Here is a 17499-nt window from a genome sequence, read left to right on the forward strand (position 1 = left end):
ACAATCACGCTGACACACGCGCACGCAAAGGCTACTTCTCTCGTCCTCACTCGTGCGCTCACGCTGCTTTTCTATTCTGGGAGCAAGGAATAACCCCGTCTGTCCCCCCTCCCGCCGGTGAAGCGGACTTACTCGCTTTCATCTCTTCCTGAAGCGCATAGCATTCGACTCTAACATCTGGCGTTTGCACATTTGTGTCGCGAGTTGTTGTTAGAATAATTCACAATTCGAATTAACGTTACGCTTTGCATCCGGTCTGAGCAGGAAGCGATAGCGGCGTTTACATAAGGAGGTTGACATTCGTTTGGAATGTTTATGGACGTCCAGCGGTGGGCGGATTGGATTTGAACCGGTAAGTAAGCGATCGTCTGTTTATCGGAAGGACTGTCACTCTTTTTAAAGCTCGATTGTGCGTAACCGCGCTGCTGCAGGGTATCCTGCACTTACTGGGATGTATGGGGAATGCCCAGTTTTCTTGATTGCAGCTAGTGAAGATTGCGTAATATCCTGAGGAATTTGCGCGGCTGGTGCGAGAAAACGAAATATAGCTTTACACGGAAAAAGCGACGGTGTCAATAATAAGATGGTCGCCCGTTAAAGGGGCAGTGTCGTTTGGGTTGTTGTGGACTGTTGGTTTTATCGGCGTCCTTTGTAATGTTATGATCTGTATTTTCATGTACACAGTGTGCGTGTATATGTGTGTGTGGGCAGGAGGAGAGGTGGGCGGGGTTTTGGCTCGTTCCGGGAATGTTCCATGACGCGGTCTCAGTCAGTGAAGGGCCCCTCTCAGGGAGACACTCGACGGTCGATTGTTGCTCAAGTTAGATGGTACCGCTAATGAATTGCAGCACTAATGTTGTGATGGAACATTTTGTGTTCTGCTTTATATTGGTGTTATTTTTAGGATCACCATCTGTTCCTCAACGGAAATTGCATGAAAAGGTATGCTTTTTTGTTTTGCACGTGTAAATACATATCTCAGCTTATTTCCAATGTCAAGCAAAATTGTTGTTTTTTAGTTTATAAACGGATTCTATACGATATGTGTGCAGGTTAGCATAGACAGTGGCATTATGTAACATTGCGTAGACTGGAACAGCAGTAGAGCAGGGTCAAGGGTGCAGCCAATGTATTTACAATCCATCAGGCAAATTAGTTTATTTGACTATGCCAAACAGATGAGCCCGTGCTCCTTTCTCTGGCTTGATATATATTTCCAATGCAATGCATAAACACAACCCGCAGTATCTCTTCCTGACATTTGATACATAAACATAATTTTGTTTTCCATCACCTGAGTTCTATCCATCAAGAGGCAACAGACAGAGTTGGAGGTTTGACAAATGTCCTTACGCATTTTTTCCACAACAAAATCAATCAAATGGATGCCTCTTTGAGCTTTGACACATCTAGGCTTTCCTGCAATATGTTTGCTATTGTTTCTCATGGAAAGTTGTTTTTCGAGGTAAACTGACTCGCTGTATGATAACACTGAAGTTTCACTACCAGATTCAGTTTTAGAAGTGGCTTATATTGTAATGTCAACATACACAAATATGTTTGTGGAATGAGGGAAGCATATTCGAGGGGTTCAAATTCTTCTGATGGAAAGTGTTTGTTGTGCATGCCAATACTCCAGGCCTAATGCAGACACTGGCTTTAAAGTCATTTGTTGCTCATGTTATTTTATTTGTAGATACAAGATCTGTAGGTACTTTGTAGTAAGGAATTACTCAAGGTTCTCATATGACTTTGTAAAATCTGTCCGGCTGTTTGTATGTACTGTAGCATTCGATTGACCTTCAGTAAAAAGTGAGCTGAACCTAGCATACTATGATAGTTATGTACTTTTGCATTCTGCATGCTGCCTAATCCAAAATGGAGGTGTTGCCCCTTAAATGGCTGTGCACCAGTTGTGGTTAAAGTTTAAATTGTGCAGCAAGCTTCTGTTGTTTTTGCGTTTGCATAGTGAGGGGAAGGATTTTATCTAGAAGGAAATGCTTGAGGTATATTGCCGCTGACAGGAATGTCACAAGAATAGAGGCCTGCATCTGGGCTGTGCTTCTCCACCTGTTGCTTCAAGCTACATAATTGTACACATTTAGGACGGAAGATTGCGGTCTGGGTTGTGTACCCCAAGAGGCTGATTCCTTATCAAGGACAATCTGAGATCGGATTGAAATCGTTGGACGTGCTTGTAATGGTTTGGCTCCTTGATTCTGTGATACACCCAAACAATTGCTGATGCGCACACACATATGCACATACAGTGTGGCTCACCTTTTCAAGGTAATATTCAATAATCCATTAGGCACTTGTATGTCAACATTTATATCTCCCTTACATACAAGATGGTTTTAAATAGAACTAGGTACATGTCAGGATGCTGGCGTGGTGTAATGCTAAGGCCGTATTGAGAGTTGTCAAGTTGAGCCGGCGTCTGTGTTGACACCCCGCCAGAGTGCGAACGTCGCACGTGACGTCCTCGCTCGCTTCAGCTGCACAACAGGAAATACTGACGGCCTCCCCTCCTTCCTGCTTTGAAAAAGTAGTCTTGCTCTCCTACTTGTTTCTTTCGTTTCTGCTGCAGCAGGGCAAGGCGAGACCTATTTTAATGCCTGTTCTCTGCCTACAGCCATTGCCTGGGTGCCTTCGCAGTGGCCGACACCCCCTTCGGTCCATCCGGCCAATCGGAGCGCTTCAGCATATGCTGAAGAAACCTGATCGTTTTTTTCACTCTTTCGCGCTGCTCCTTTCTCTGAACGAGTGAAGGTGGCAGGAGTGGGAGCAACCAAATAGAGTGTGAGAGAGAGAGGGAGGGGCGTGAGGAGAGAGAGAGAGAGAGAGAGAGAGAGCGTGAGCGAGCGAAAGAGAGAGAAGGCTGCAGACAGTGGCAAGGAAATAGCTTGTCACACGGAACGTGAGTAAATGGTGATCGTACGGGCTTACACGACTGATACGCCAGAGAGGAAGGAGGTTTGGAGACCCCGGGATCTGTAGGATGCAATGTCAGGTGGGCATCTGGCCGGGGCAGAGAGGTGGAGGAGAGGGAAGAAATGAGAATGAAAGTAAAAGAGATGAAATGCTAGTTATATTAAGACTGGTTCTGTTTAACGTTGATTTCCTGCCTAGTTTTAAGTCTTTAGTGAGTTTGGGTGAAGTGACAGTGAGCTGTCAGGCTTTGGATTAGAGGGTCTAACCGATGTCGGACCCATTTACTCTATTGGTTTACAGCAGGAACAAGTTTGTCAACTCGCTGACGTACCTTTGCCGATACGGTGTGGTTATTAAATACAGATACTTGACTGGTGTGGATTAGTTACTTGTACACAAGATGTTTCTATAATAAATGAATGAATATCGCTGCACAAATAAATAGTGGTAACACTTTATAGTGAGGTGCTATTAGTTAACATCAGTAAATGCATTAGTGAACATTAGCTAACAATGAACAATTTCGTTTTTCAGTATTTATTAAGCCTTATTAGTTCATGTCAATACAGTTATTCATGTTAGTTCATGGTGCATTAACTAATGTTTACAGTGACAACGTTTGATTTTTATAATGTATCAGAAAATGCTGAAATGAACATGAATTGATATTAATAAATGATGCATAAGTATTGTTCATTGTTAGTTCATGGTAGCTAATTGTTACCAAATAGCACCTTATTGTAAAGTGTTACCTAAATAGTACACTTTACTCTTTTGCTGTATGTATGCTATAATAAACTTAGTTTAGCACGCGTTCTTAATCACAATGTTTTTCTGTTTCTGTACAGGGTGTGTGAGGAGGGTGTGTACCTGGATTAAATTCCCAGGACAGTCATACGAAGAATCTTAGGTAAGGTATGCTTGAGATATGTTGTGTACATTGTACACAAGTTACATTGTGCCATATTTATGACCATTGTACAGTACGCCCCAGCACAGGCATGCTTAACGTTGAGTTTGTGAAACAGTGACGTCATCAATGTATTTGTCAAAGCATCCTGGGAAACCAGTACTGATCGTTTTCCAGAAATGTACACAGGGCGGTATTTTGGCTTTTCGGGTTTTACCATCAATGGCGTATCTTTGTACCCATCGCACTTTTTTTAAACTGCGGTTTTCGATCTTTGTTAATAAGCCTGCATATTTAATGAGCAGGTAATTGAGTTGGACTAATTATTCATTATGAGAATGATGAATATCATTGTAACAGACCGTATTGGGAAGTATTTCACCGTTCTCATTATTTTCCGTCACTTTGTTCAGGCTGAGGTCGAGATAACAAAGAACAAGAATTAGTAGGACTAAAGGAAAGAGGAAGTGAAAATAGTAAAAGTAAAAAGAACTTTCTAATCGGTTTAACATAGAATATGCAGTGTGTGCATCGGTTGTTGGTATGTGAGGTTGGCCTACAGTTATTTTCATTATATTGGTCTGTTTCAAAATCTAGCGAGATGCCTACGGTGACAATATTTTAAGCTATCTTAGGTACTGCCTTTATTATGACACCTAACTTTGGTCAAATTCCAAGGTAGCATGGCATGTATCACTTACAGAGAGGACAATCCCAGAATGCATTGCACCAAGCTCAGTGTAAAAATATATTCAAGGTGGTGAACAAACGATTAATTCCAAAGACATTAAATAGAAGTATTAATCAAATCTTTTAAGAATGTACTTTTATGGTTTTGTGAACAGTGTGTTTTATTGGTTTGGTCATAAGAGTATTTTGCTGTTAGCCTACAAAACATGCTAATGTCAAACTCTGTTGAAATCAATAGCTGTTTTAGAATTTCCTATAGACTGTTTCGGTGGCAACAACAAAAATAAACGTTATGCGGCCCAGTAGACCTCCGTAAATAGAAACAATCAATTACTGTTGAGTAATTTTAAATTAATCTAATACAATGAATATATCGTAAAATAGTAATATGGATTAATATGAATATAAATTTAATATAAATAAATTGTTTTATTTTAAGCAAACACAGACTGGAAGTTAACTTCGGGCCAGCACCTTAAAAGACAGCTCCCTATGCAGGCAGCTTGTTAGGTTTAAATATGTACAGCGCATATACGTCCCAGTCGTCAGTCTTTGTGTAGACCAGTCTCTTCTGTTTTTCTTTCTCTCCGTCTCCCTCAACCATATGCTCATCGCACAAAGAGCTGTTTGTGGCTGTATGTGGTGCACACTGTACCCGTGGTAAAAAATAAGCATGAAGCGCTGATAAGCATCAGACACCGCACATGTCCGCCATTGGATCAACAACGCCAGCCACACAGAGTAGATTGTATAAAAGTATGAAACTAGATTGAATTTGTTTTGGTTGATTTAGGGTGTGGTGCTGTCCTGTCCATCATGGTGTGTATGTTTGTCAATGTGGAGTGGTTAAAACTGTGCTACGGTTAGTGTGTGAAGTGTTGTGTCCGTCTGGACTAGAATATTGTGGGTGGCAAATGTTGATTTATGCCTGAAGCAATCCAGTAAAGCAAGCACAGGTTGCTTGAGGTGATGGAACAGGCAAGCCATTGAACTTTTCTGTTTACCTTTTCCTTGTAAAGTTCAGGTAGCGTTGAGCAGCTAATATTAATAGGTCGCGATTGATTTTAACAATCTGTTTCATTGATACAGAATGAGGAGTTGGATCACTGTCTTGTTTCTCATTGGCTGAGAATGTTGTGATGCTGTTTGCTGATTTAAAGTGACAGTAAAGTACAAATGGTGCCGTCTAATTATCTTACACTGTGGTAATTGAAAACTGACATGCACCTGTATGATAGTTAGCTCAGTGGCATATGCGTTTGTTGTGCGTGTGGGTATGAAGAGGTCAAAAGGTCATTGTGGAGGAGCCTTTGACAGGCATCACTGTGTTTGACTGTCAGAATTTATCTCGCATCCCTATGTGTTCCTGTGTATTAAAAAATAGTTTCCGCTTTTGAACTTGCAACCTAGGAACCTATCTTGATACATGTTAAGTTTGAAAGTTGAAATATTGTTTACATGCAAATTTATGTTTTTATTGCAAAAATATTCTTGCAATTGCCTTATTTTGTTTCTAACTGTGGTATGCGCAGTAACAAAGCTGTAACCCAATATAGAAGACTGGGGTAGACCAAATCTTAAAATGAATCATTGTTGATCTAAAAGATTGAATCAGCTCCCTGGCGCTTGGGTCACCCCTACTTGCCAATGTTTGTATTAGCAGGCTAGTTCAATAGCCTAACAGCATCCTCTGACAAATATTTTGCTCCGGCAGACAAAAACTAATGATCAGAAATAATCCATTGTTTGTTTTGAGATGTCAGTTTCAACAGTAGCGCAAACAGGAAGTACATGTGTTTGATCACATGGCAGACGATGAGAAAGGGTCCCTGGTGTCTCATGATGTAATGCTGTCTGATGTTTCAGGTCATTATTGCCATGTCGGCCTTTGCTGCCAGGAAGGAGGTAACTGGCAGACGTTAAGCATGTGTTGCTCAAATGACGTTGAGAAAATAACGCTGAGACATTCTGGGAAAAAGAAAAGCTGATGTGTCCAAAAAAATGACATCCAATTTTACCGGCTGAACTTTTGACCAATGTGAACATGGATGGTGACATAATTTGCTTGACTCAAAATAAATCAGCACTTTTTTATTATGACTAATACTTACGGAAAGCATAAATCATTTGTGTTTCATGGTCAAATGTGGCAATTAGAGGATTTTGATATAGATTACAGTTCAGAAAATGGTCATAGATAAGACATTACCCCGTTGTGTATGTTGGTGTTTTTCCTCAGTGTATGACACTTTGTACCCTATTGAGGGACTGTCAGGGATCTTGTATCCAAATAATGGTTTAAAAAAGTTATTTTGAAGTTTTGTGTGTTTATGAATCTACATGTAGTCAAAAAGGAGAATAATCTGCAAAGTACAGTTCATTAGTCTGTGATTGGTTGTGTATTGTACACCACAATAGAAACGGTAAGTCTTGAAATTGTCTTGCAGCAGCGTGCACTTGGAAAAGTGTCTATTAAAAGGCCCTTTTTTGTGCATTGTTAATAAGAGTCAAACTCCATCTCAGACAACGTGGGCAGGTATTACGACATACTTTACTCAAATGCACTACCTGTTTATGGTTCCTTTATGCCATATGATATCACTTAAATCTTTTCTTGATGCATTTAGTTGTCCATTAGCTCTTAAGTTGAGAAGGCGGTTAGGATAACAGATCAACATCAGCAAAAACACTAGGCTTGATGATTATACAAATGCTTGCATGTATCGTGCTAATGGAGCTTCTAGCTCACCGGTCGAGCGGGACCTACAATGCTGTGATGACTGACTATTTACACGCAGGTATTCCAGGTCTTGAGGTTGAAGGAAACGAGAGCTGTCGGTCACCCCGACGCTTTTGTGCGATCCCCATCGGAGACAATGCGCGAAAGCCCTCTAAAGCAGAAACATACTCTGTTACTATGGGAACCTATCAGAAGTGTGCTTTGTCCTTGATGGAATCAGATGGACGGAGAAAACGTATTAAAGTGAGAACAAGAATAAAAAACAGGAAGCAGCATGCGCTAGTATGAATGGAGAGGAGATAACCGTTTTTGAAACGCAGGGGCCCGTGTGTGCGTTTTAGAACCAGTGGGCTCTCCAACAGATGGTGTTTTTAGACGGTGATGTCCCCTCATCTCCTTTCTGTATTGATTCAATACATTAAGCATTTATTCTGCTGCTAGACCCTTGATGCTCCCGATCAATGAAACATTTCTAGAGAACATGAGCTTTTTTTCTGACTAATGGCAGCCGTAGGCAAGAGCAAAGTAGACAATGTATGGGGTGGGCAGGATAAAAGTAAAGGTTTCCACACGCAGACACAAAAATGAAGCACGCAGGGACCCAAACCGGTCTCATCTTTCGCTAGCAGAACAATAGTACGTGCAGGTGTTTCATCTGATCAGAACTAGAGCCCCCACCCAGCCCCCCACGTACACGTACAGTTATACAAAGACACACGGAAACGCACACACACATGCATTCTCATTCACCTAAACCGTATTTTCTCATGGGCAGCCACGCATGTAGTCACGCTGGTCTTTTTTTAGTGCAGTGTTTTGTTGTACACGGCGTGTGTGAAAATGGGTTAAATGACAGCGTACAGTACCAGGGCGTACAGTACCATCTCAACTGTTCCATTTTTTTCTGGTGTCACTTCCAGATAACTGAGCATTGAATTTGAATAGTCTAGAATCGGACAACAAGCGTGTGCTCTTCCTGTAGCCAGGATGAGTCGAGCGACGTGTGTCCGTAGGCAAAGCACATGGAAAGCGGTAAGAACGCGAACAGGAACTGTCCCTGCTCTCCTATGCATCGCACCGCACGATGCAGGCGAAGTACAAATCGTACACCATCCAAATGTTGCACAGTTGCAGTGGAGCACGCTTCCTGTTGCATGCGCAAAGCTGTGCAGAGGTGGAGGGATGCGTGGTGGATGGGTGTCAAAATCAAGCCGGGCCCGTAGTTTTCTTGCCCACTCAGTTGCCACATGCAAGGGCACACGTGTGTGGGCGCTCGGCTGAAGAAGGCACGATAAGGCCAGACAGCGACAGTGTTGCATCACAGCGGTGGGCCGGACACGTTTATGGCTGGAGCCTAGTAAAACTATGGTTCTGGTGATGGGTATCTCACAGGCTCACCGTGCACTTTTTATCTCTCTCCGGATGTGTGCCGTGTCATGTGTGGACAAAGAGGCACTCATATGGTGCCTCTTTAACCTAATCCTCTATTTAAATCAGCTCAGGAGAGGCCTAATCTATATCTTCCAGTGTTATCAACATGGCATCTGCAGATAAACCACAGAATACATTGCTAATTTGCATGAAAATCCACATCATTAGATTGCTAACATCATGACATTACTAATACCCGGTATGCAGAGTACCTGGTGGATGTAAAAGAGCACCAGAAACTAACAACTTCACAAGTTTGAGACTACAAACTAACAGTTTTCCAACAACTGATCAGATGGGTTTAGTTTATCTGGATGTAAAGAAAAAGAACATGCTGAACATTAACAAAGCTGGCAAAAAATATTTAGTACATTTACAAATATTGAAAATATTTGAATGGCTGGGAGGCTGTACAGAATATCTAGTGTATGTTTTGTCTCTTTATATGATTGAAATCTAATTTTAGTTGTGATGCATGTTAATTTATTGTTAAGATCAAAGACACAAACTTCAAAGCAATGGCATACCACATATTCAAATACGTATTGATATTCAAAAAAAAAAGTTTCTAGTGACCCAACTCGATCTTTGTGCTTTTAAGACACTTTAAATTGAATGCACTTTGAAGGCAAGAATATGTTAACTCCCCCAATTGGCGAATGAGCTCCATCTTAAATAAACAAGGCTTTCTTTAATCTGCAAACTGTCTAAAAAAACTGTGTTCAAACTGTCTTCTTGCCGTACTCCGATAACCAACGGTAAAGAATCCAATAAAGAATTATAATTTGCTCAGATTTCCATTTAACATCATTTGACTCGTCAAGTAACCTGTAATTTTACATTTCAAACAGAGATGGCAATAGAGAGGCAAACCTTTTTAATGTGTAATTTTACACTACTTAGTTTCTTTCATGGTCTCAGATTCCTAAAACCAATGCTTTCCAATGTCTTTTGTCTTTAGTCCCAGTTTTTGTTGGTCATCACATATTCCTTGTATCCTATTACTAGCTAATAATTGACTCAACTGTATTTGCTCATGATGATAGTGACATTTGGCAATCATTTGTCAGAAAGCTGAAGAACAGCCTTATTGGGGTTATTCAAGGAGAGCTCTGTTTCCCTCTCTCTCTTTCTGTGGTGCTTTGAGAACAGGTGGTGAGCCGAGCCTGGTAGGATTGGTTGGCAGAGTTTGTGCAGCTGCGTTGAGCACTGAGCAAAAGTAGCACCCCCCCCTTCATATTCATCACACCCACGTGCCACCCGCATGCCAAAAGAGAGCTGCTCTCGCCCCACGCTCGCATCCTAAGCCTGTCGTAGCGAGAGTGGGGCGAGAGCAGCTCTCTTTTGGCATGCGGGTGGCACGTGGGGGAGGGTGATATGTTGCAATCGGTGTAACAGTGAGACCAGGAAAGATTTCAGTAAATTTGCTATGTTATTTGTGGAATCGTGTTTTAGCACTGGCACATCACTCAATCATCGGTTTGCCCAGCGTATGTTTCATTTTTCTCGCCTACCCCCTTGAAATATATTTGATTAGGGCTTAGGTGACCTACACATAAAAAGGCATCATGTATCATCTCTTTCGTGCGGTATGAAACAGGTAATCCCTCCTATGTTATCTGTCATCCAGCAATCTTGCATATGGATGATTTGGCCAGTGATGAGGGAAAAAAAGGGGGCAGGCCACCCCCCTGCCCGCACCATAAGTGCCCTGCCGGGAACGGAGCATCTCCGACACTGGCCTATTGGCTCATCTTCCCAGGTCATTAATCCAACATTCTGTCATTAGCGGTCCCATACTGTTCCTCAGCAGCTGCCCTTCACACTTGATAGCAGTACACCGAAGAGCTTATTTAACGGAGCACATTCTGGACAGACAGTGTCTCTGTGTTGACTCGAATGAGTGGCGGATGACACTCGGCTTTTCTTCCATCAGGAATGGTGCTTGTGAATAATTAGCGCTGGTCTCTCCAACACACTCAAGATGTGGCCAAACGGTGATGTGAGATGTTTGGACTTTGTGGGTCAGTAAACAAACATTAGCACGTGTGTGGATACAGAAGTAAAACTAATTGCTGTGGTTTTTGGTCTGTAATGAAGAAGGATATACAGATATACTGTATCAGGAAGGAAGATTAATTTACAGGGCCTATATGTGCTTTTGGCCATGATAGGTCAATGTCCCTGACAATTATCACAAGATTTAAGTTTACATCTTCTGTTTTCAAATGTTTTTTGTGAATATCGTTTATAGGGCTTTGGATTGATTGAAAACATTTAAGTTACTTGATATATAAAGTAGTGAATAAAGTACATTTTATAATAATATTTAATAGCAGAGTCCCCAAATTTAAGACATGAATGATTACCAAAAGTTAGCTTTACAATATAAAAAAGATTGCCAGTTAAATGTAGTTAAAATGCTTATAAATCCTGCATTGTGTTCCATTATTTTGCGATCGGTCTAGCTGTGTTGATCACTATAATATACGTGTTAAAATGCTAAATAAAAAATTGACATTTTAATTAATTAACCAAATTATTGTGTTAAACTAACAGCCTTAATTATGAAAATTAATAAATGATATAATGTCGGAGTCATATTAGATATTAGCGACCCTGATCCCTAGACATCAGAAATGGATATTTAACAACCTGCATTGGTCGAGCTCGTCGGTCTTTTGGCTTTTATTAAGAGTTGCGTGAGCAACAACAATAGAGATTCAGTTTTGAATGCACAATACATGTGGTGGGTTATGTTTTTCCTGATGTAGGATTTGAATCTTTATATTTATTGCCGGCATTTCATGTTAAGCAGTGTTGATTTTTTTGTAATACACTGTAGATTCTTGTAGTTCTCGGACTTCAGAAAACCCAAAAGGCCACTGTGAATGTTTTTATTAAAACTGCCATCTTCACAGACTCTTATGATGAATGGCCTGTTAAATCCTTCCCATGCTCCAATTCACTTCAGGGATTAATAGAAGGCAAAGTTTAATCACGGCATGCGAGCAGAGACACATATTAAGCTCTTTGTTCTCATATTAAAACTCTGTTGTATATGAAAGGTGATTACAGGTGTAGTACAGCTCTATGCATCACTTGTTTGGAAATACACCTCGCTTAGTCACCTTTACTCCTTTAAAAGAGATGATAAAAGCAAAGAGCAGGTGAGTCGCTTCACGTCTATCCTTTTGTTGTGGAGGTTTTGGACAATTTAAACTCTAGTAGTGAGTAATGAGCAATAAAGAAGTGAAAAGTGAGCACTAAATATATCATTAGTTGCTATACGAAGAAAGTGGCCGTTTCTCAATATGTGTTCTTCAGAGGTCTTGTGTTCTCGCTCTACGTCATCAGTAACCGTCAAAGTCCGGTCCCAATAATCCAGAAAACAAGAACAGAGAATGCATGCAAGTTACCCGCATGTGTTCTTGATATCAAACGGCCAGTGACTCTTGTCAAGACAGATCTTGAGGTTGTAACCCATGTCTGCTGTTATGGCGTTTAGTGTTTTTATTCCTGTTGAGGTTAAGGTTCTGAATGAGGAAAATCTCACAGTTTTATAGACTTGATGAATCAAAGTGCTAGAAGACTGTAGTACTCACCTGACTTCATGACTACACTACATGTCTTTTTCCGGTCCCCCCAGACAAGATCAGATGTTGACATGTTGGAAAGAAGAGCATCATGGGATTGGGATTTCCTAATGTGCCTCAGGCAAAACCTAATGGGTAATTCGGAAAAACATTTTTGAATATATGATACTTTTATTTTATTTATGCATTTTATATATATATATATAAATAAATAAATATAAATATGCTGTTGGTTGACTTTATGTCTCTCCCTAAGGTTTTATTTCTATGATGTACAACCGACAACGGGACTAGAATGGCTATTGCACAAAAAGAAATGCTGATTAAATGAAAATTTGGAATGGTCTCTTAATTCTTTCAAGTGACAACAAAAGTGTGCAGTGAACGTTTGGAGTGCTTGTCTGGTGCGCTTGTCTTGTGATGAAAGCATTTAGATGCAGAAGCTGATGTACAAGTCTTTTGGTTTTGATTTGTTAAGCCCATCTTCATCACTTGAGGATGGATGGACAGAGGGAGGGAAGAGCCGCCAGTCTTCCTCCTTTGAGCTTGGATCCCTTGATCAGCACACTCGGAGGCTTTACAGCAGCCTGCGCTGCCAAACGTAGTGTCACGGCTTCTGACGAGCGTAACGGCTCTCAGTCTGCAGCACACGCAGCTTCAAAGTCTGCTTCGCCGTGCTGATCCCCTTCTCCATGTCTCAATGTTGAAAAGGAAATAAACACTGACTATATTAGCAAAAGAGATGAGTCCTTAACTTGACGTATGTCGAAACGCTTTTCAAGCCCACCAAGAGAGGGGAGAGTCACTATGTTCTTTAAATCCATTTGGCTGTGAACACTTGTTTGTCTGCCTTTGAAAGAAACGGGGGGAGCTTTGGGTTTGTTGGAGCGGTACGATTGCCAGGGCCACTGTGTGACAGGAAACATTACAGATAGATATGTTATTACATTGACGGCCTAAAAAACTACCAGTCTGCTATTCTTTACTCTTATAATGTTAAGGGTTGAAGAAGATAAAATAGACATGTGCTTATCTGTGTTTTGGCTTTATTGGAGTGTGTTTGTTTTATTGAATCCATCTGGTCTTCTTCGCAACTGACCCCAATAACACGCTTTGTATAAAGAGACGCAGCATAGCCAGAATCAAGAATCGCACCTTATTCTGGCCAAATACACTTCATTTATCATTTTCTCAACCTCATGTCATTCCAAACCTGTGTAATCTTTTTTTATGCAGAACACATAAGATATTTTGAAGAACATTGGTAACCAAACAACACTGGACCTCATTGACTTCCATTTTATTGAGACAAACCCACAGACTTATTTCTCAAAATATCTTCTTTTGTGTTTCACAGAACAAAGAAAGTCATACAGGTTTTGAACAGCATTAGAGTGAACAAATGATGACAGAACTTTTATTTATGTGTGAAATATCCCTTTAAGACAGGAAAAGACTATCTGACAAACATTTAACTGAACTGAATTTTATTTTGAGTCACATAGTATGGTTTAATTACATAAGCTACTCCTAGTCAAAACCAACAGAGTCTGTATAACCACTTTTTAAGCTTTAAAATGAGAGCACTTTCCTTAAGCTTGATTTCTTTCTGATCTTTACTGGAATGGGCCAGCCACCTGCTTGCTGTGATGTCATCGATGTCTGCTTTCCCGTGGTCAACACGTGGTGTGATGTAGGGTGAACGAGTGAGAGGAGGTGTCGCTGGTGCACATGTACACACCGTACTGGGAGGGCTAAGGAAGTGTGAGCTGCCACAGTGCTGGTGCTCCCAGCAGCCCATGCTGAATACATGCAGCTTCCTGCCTGAGCTGACAATCTGCTTCTGCCAACTGCTTGTGTGAGCGTGTGTGTGTGTGTAAGCAATCGCAAACACTGTGAAATTCAGTTCCTTTGAAATGTCAGGTGCGCAGCTAATGCAAAACCGTGTTAGTCATAAGGTTTCTCTTCAGTCCCTGAAAAGATTTTACTAGCCTTGAAAGCTTCGCAGAAAGAACGCAAGAAAGCGACTTTACAATCCCTGTAAATTGCAACTTGCGAGCACACGCTTCCGTTCTAAACGGTTTTAAAACCGAAATATCTCCATCCTCGCTCGCTCTCTCACCCTCTGTCCACAAGAAATTGTGTGGCAAGGCAGGAACGTTTTAAGTGAGACTTGAGGCGTGGTCCCCAGAGGGTTGGATGTTGGCAGGGCTGCACCGGTAGCGTTGCAGGAGGGGGATTTCACTTTATCTCAATTCTGTCGGTTTCCTCATCCCATCTGTGAGCTTGGCAAGCTTGTTAAACTGACATTGCTTGTCTCCTATCTCACCTTCTAAATTGGGCCCCGCAACCCATCCAAGAATCACAAGCTCATCCGTTCTCCCGTGCTGCAGGCATTGAGGACAGGGTCTGTCGTGGCATGTTGAACAGAAGTGAAGTAGTGTACTGGGACGGCTTGTTTTCTTACAGCGTGCCCTCAAGCTCCTGCGTAACATACTTTCTGTGTTCATGATTAATGTCGGTTGGGGAATTTGTGAGTGAAGAGGAATCTTTTAGAGTCCAGTGGCAGGGATTGTGGGTGAAGACGGGGCCACTTTAGCTGATAACACTTATTTCACAGGCCCTCTTGAGCTCTCCTCTGTACTTCTTGCAATGTGAAGGGTTATAGCACTGTGTTAAAGAATGTTGGGCATGGAGACAAGAAAAGTCCTGTAAGGATGCTCTTGTCTTATGCTGGTGGCAGCATTTTTCTTTAGAAATGTAGACAATAATAATAATAATAATAAAAGTAATAATAATAATACATTTAATGGTTGTTTAATTATTTATTTAATAATAATACAACTATTTATTTATTTGGTATTTAATAATATATGTATATATTGTATATATTTATAAATAAATAATATTATAGCAGTCATTTTGTGTGGGGGGGTTCAAGTCTCTTGTCGATAGATGAGACCCCAAGCTGCTCTGCTTTGTTGGACGTCAAAATATTGAAGCAGCAAATTTCAGAGCTCAAGACCATAATCCTGTCAGCGATTGTTGCATTTGTGCCGAGGTTTTGAAAAACATTTTCAGAGACTGTCAGAGGTTTTGTATCTCGCATTTAAAGGGGAAGTTCACCCATTGTGTCATCATTCACATCATGTTGTTTAAAACCTGTATATGACTTTCTGCAAGTTCAGTGGAACACAAACGAAGATATATTTTTTAAGGGGCCAGTGTTGTTTGGTTACCATCGTTCTTCAAAATATCTTCTATTGTGTTCTGCAGAAGAAAGACCGTCATATAGGTTTGAAATGACATATGGGTTGAGTAAATAATGACAGAATTTGTTTTGTTTTTGGGTGAACTATCCGTTTAACACGGTCACAGGCAGCCTGTTTGCAGCGATTGGTTTTAAAGATCTAGTGATAAAGTTAAGGCACAGCAAGCTTTGCTGTGTTTACGAAAGCTAGATGAGGTGCCTCCTTGGAGACCGAGGTCGGTACAGGAAGCATAACTCTGTTAATTAGCACTAAATAGGTACGGCCGCATTTGGCTCAAATCTCTTTGGGACTGTCGGGACACAAGGCATGCTCCCTCTCGTGAAAGGAACTCCCAATTACCGTATGGGTGCTTTCTTCATTGATGTGAGAAGATGTAAAATATTCTCGTCTAGCTTTATATCAAAGTTTGGATTGGCACGAAGAGAATCAAAGTCTGGCGTTTTGCATGTATGCTGCCTGGGGGAGCACTTTATTGGCTTAGACTGTCTGCTTTGTGTAAATACACAGGCCTGGAAGCCCTGGCAGTCGGAGGGTGAATTGATTTCCTATGGCGGGACAGACCTTGGTTCTGCGTGAGGAGGAGCAGTCAGACAGCTGGCGCGCTGGGGAGATTCTTTTGTATCTCTCTGCATCAAGGCCACTTGAAGCCCCAGTTGTAGACCACCGTAGTGTTTACTGCTCGCTCTCTCTCCTCATTTCCTCTCTCTCTACCACTTCTACCCTTCATCATGTTTTTTTTCTTTCTGACACTTTTCTCCCCTCTATCTCTGAATATATTGTCACGTCTGGCTGTGAGTGCGCTTTAAACACTTGCTGTAGCCTTGATGGATGTTTTCTTCCTCCCTCTTTCTTTCTCTCTCATTTGCTCTCTCTATTTTCTGCATCCTGGATGCTGCAGCTCTCGATTTCTTCCCAACAAACTCAGGCTTTTTTCCCAGTGTGAGCTTGGATGCGGATCCGGGGAAGCAAATGGGCATCCGTTCGAGCGCCTCCCACTGCTTCCCCAGCCTCTCGTGCTGCAGATGGGCTCTGGGAGGATCCTAAATTTAGCCGCTCGGTCGTTCTGTGTTTTGCTCGCAGTGCATGGCTTAATTAGCTGTTGCACACAGCACGGAAGAGTTCGTCTTTGGCAACGGATGCATTATATAATGCGTTATATAATTGGATGCATATTTTATGTCGAATGAGAGACTGAGATGCTTTTTGAGAAGATGTGTGCTAGTGGCAGGATAAAGGTACAAGCTTATGTTCAGGCTGAAGATGTCAGGCAGGTTAAGGGTAAATTAGTCAGTTATTGTCGTAATTGAGGAGCTGACAGCAAAGTTATTTAATTCAATGTGAAATTAATGTAATTGTCCTTGTGTATCGGTGGTGTGTTGCGGTGGCTGAAGATCAGGGATGGGAAACAAAATGTGCAGTATGCACAAATATTATATTACAGGTAATACTAGTTCATCCATCATTTGCTCACACTCCAGTTGTTACCTTCAACTTGTTTAGATTTCTTGTTGCGCTGAAAACAAATTAAGATATTTTAATGAACATTTGGAAGTTGTTTTGAGTCACCTTTGACTCCCATAGTAGAACAAAAGACTACTATGGTAGGTAATGGTGACCCAAAATGGCTACCAAACTGTCATTAAAATAATACATGAAGTAATACATTTTAAAAAGTTAAAATGTCTGGGTGAATTAGTCTTTTAACGCATAATTAGAAATTAACTAACAATATCAAATTTATATTGTTTATGCTAATGTATTTACTAATGCTTTCAAATACAACATTGATGTAAAGTGTTAAAATATAATGTGTTTTAATGGACTGATAAATTAGAAACACAAGATATACAAGTAGTATAAAAAACAAATCTCTAGACAACTACAACTTAGTAGTAAAGGTGTTTTGGAGTCATTGTGTAGCCGTCG

At 41.0% G+C, this 17499-nt stretch overlaps 1 protein-coding gene across 4 annotated transcripts in view; it reads left to right on the forward strand.

The window, feature by feature from the left end:
- hivep2a (HIVEP zinc finger 2a) overlaps positions 1-17499 on the forward strand; it is a 64954-nt gene continuing 47455 nt past the window's right edge. The window contains exons 1-2 of one of the 4 annotated variants that reach the window (XM_079475439.1): positions 1-352; positions 3783-3844. The gene's annotated coding sequence lies outside the window, so the exon portion shown is untranslated. Of the gene's footprint in view, positions 353-2165; positions 2290-2850; positions 3014-3197; positions 3309-3782; positions 3845-17499 lie in introns of those variants that run through there. The other 3 variants (XM_079475440.1, XM_079475438.1, XM_079475441.1) reach the window with 3 other exon arrangements.

Source organism: Barbatula barbatula, assembly GCF_947034865.1.
Source record: "Barbatula barbatula genome assembly, chromosome: 15".
Taxonomy (NCBI): Eukaryota; Metazoa; Chordata; class Actinopteri; order Cypriniformes; family Nemacheilidae; genus Barbatula; species Barbatula barbatula.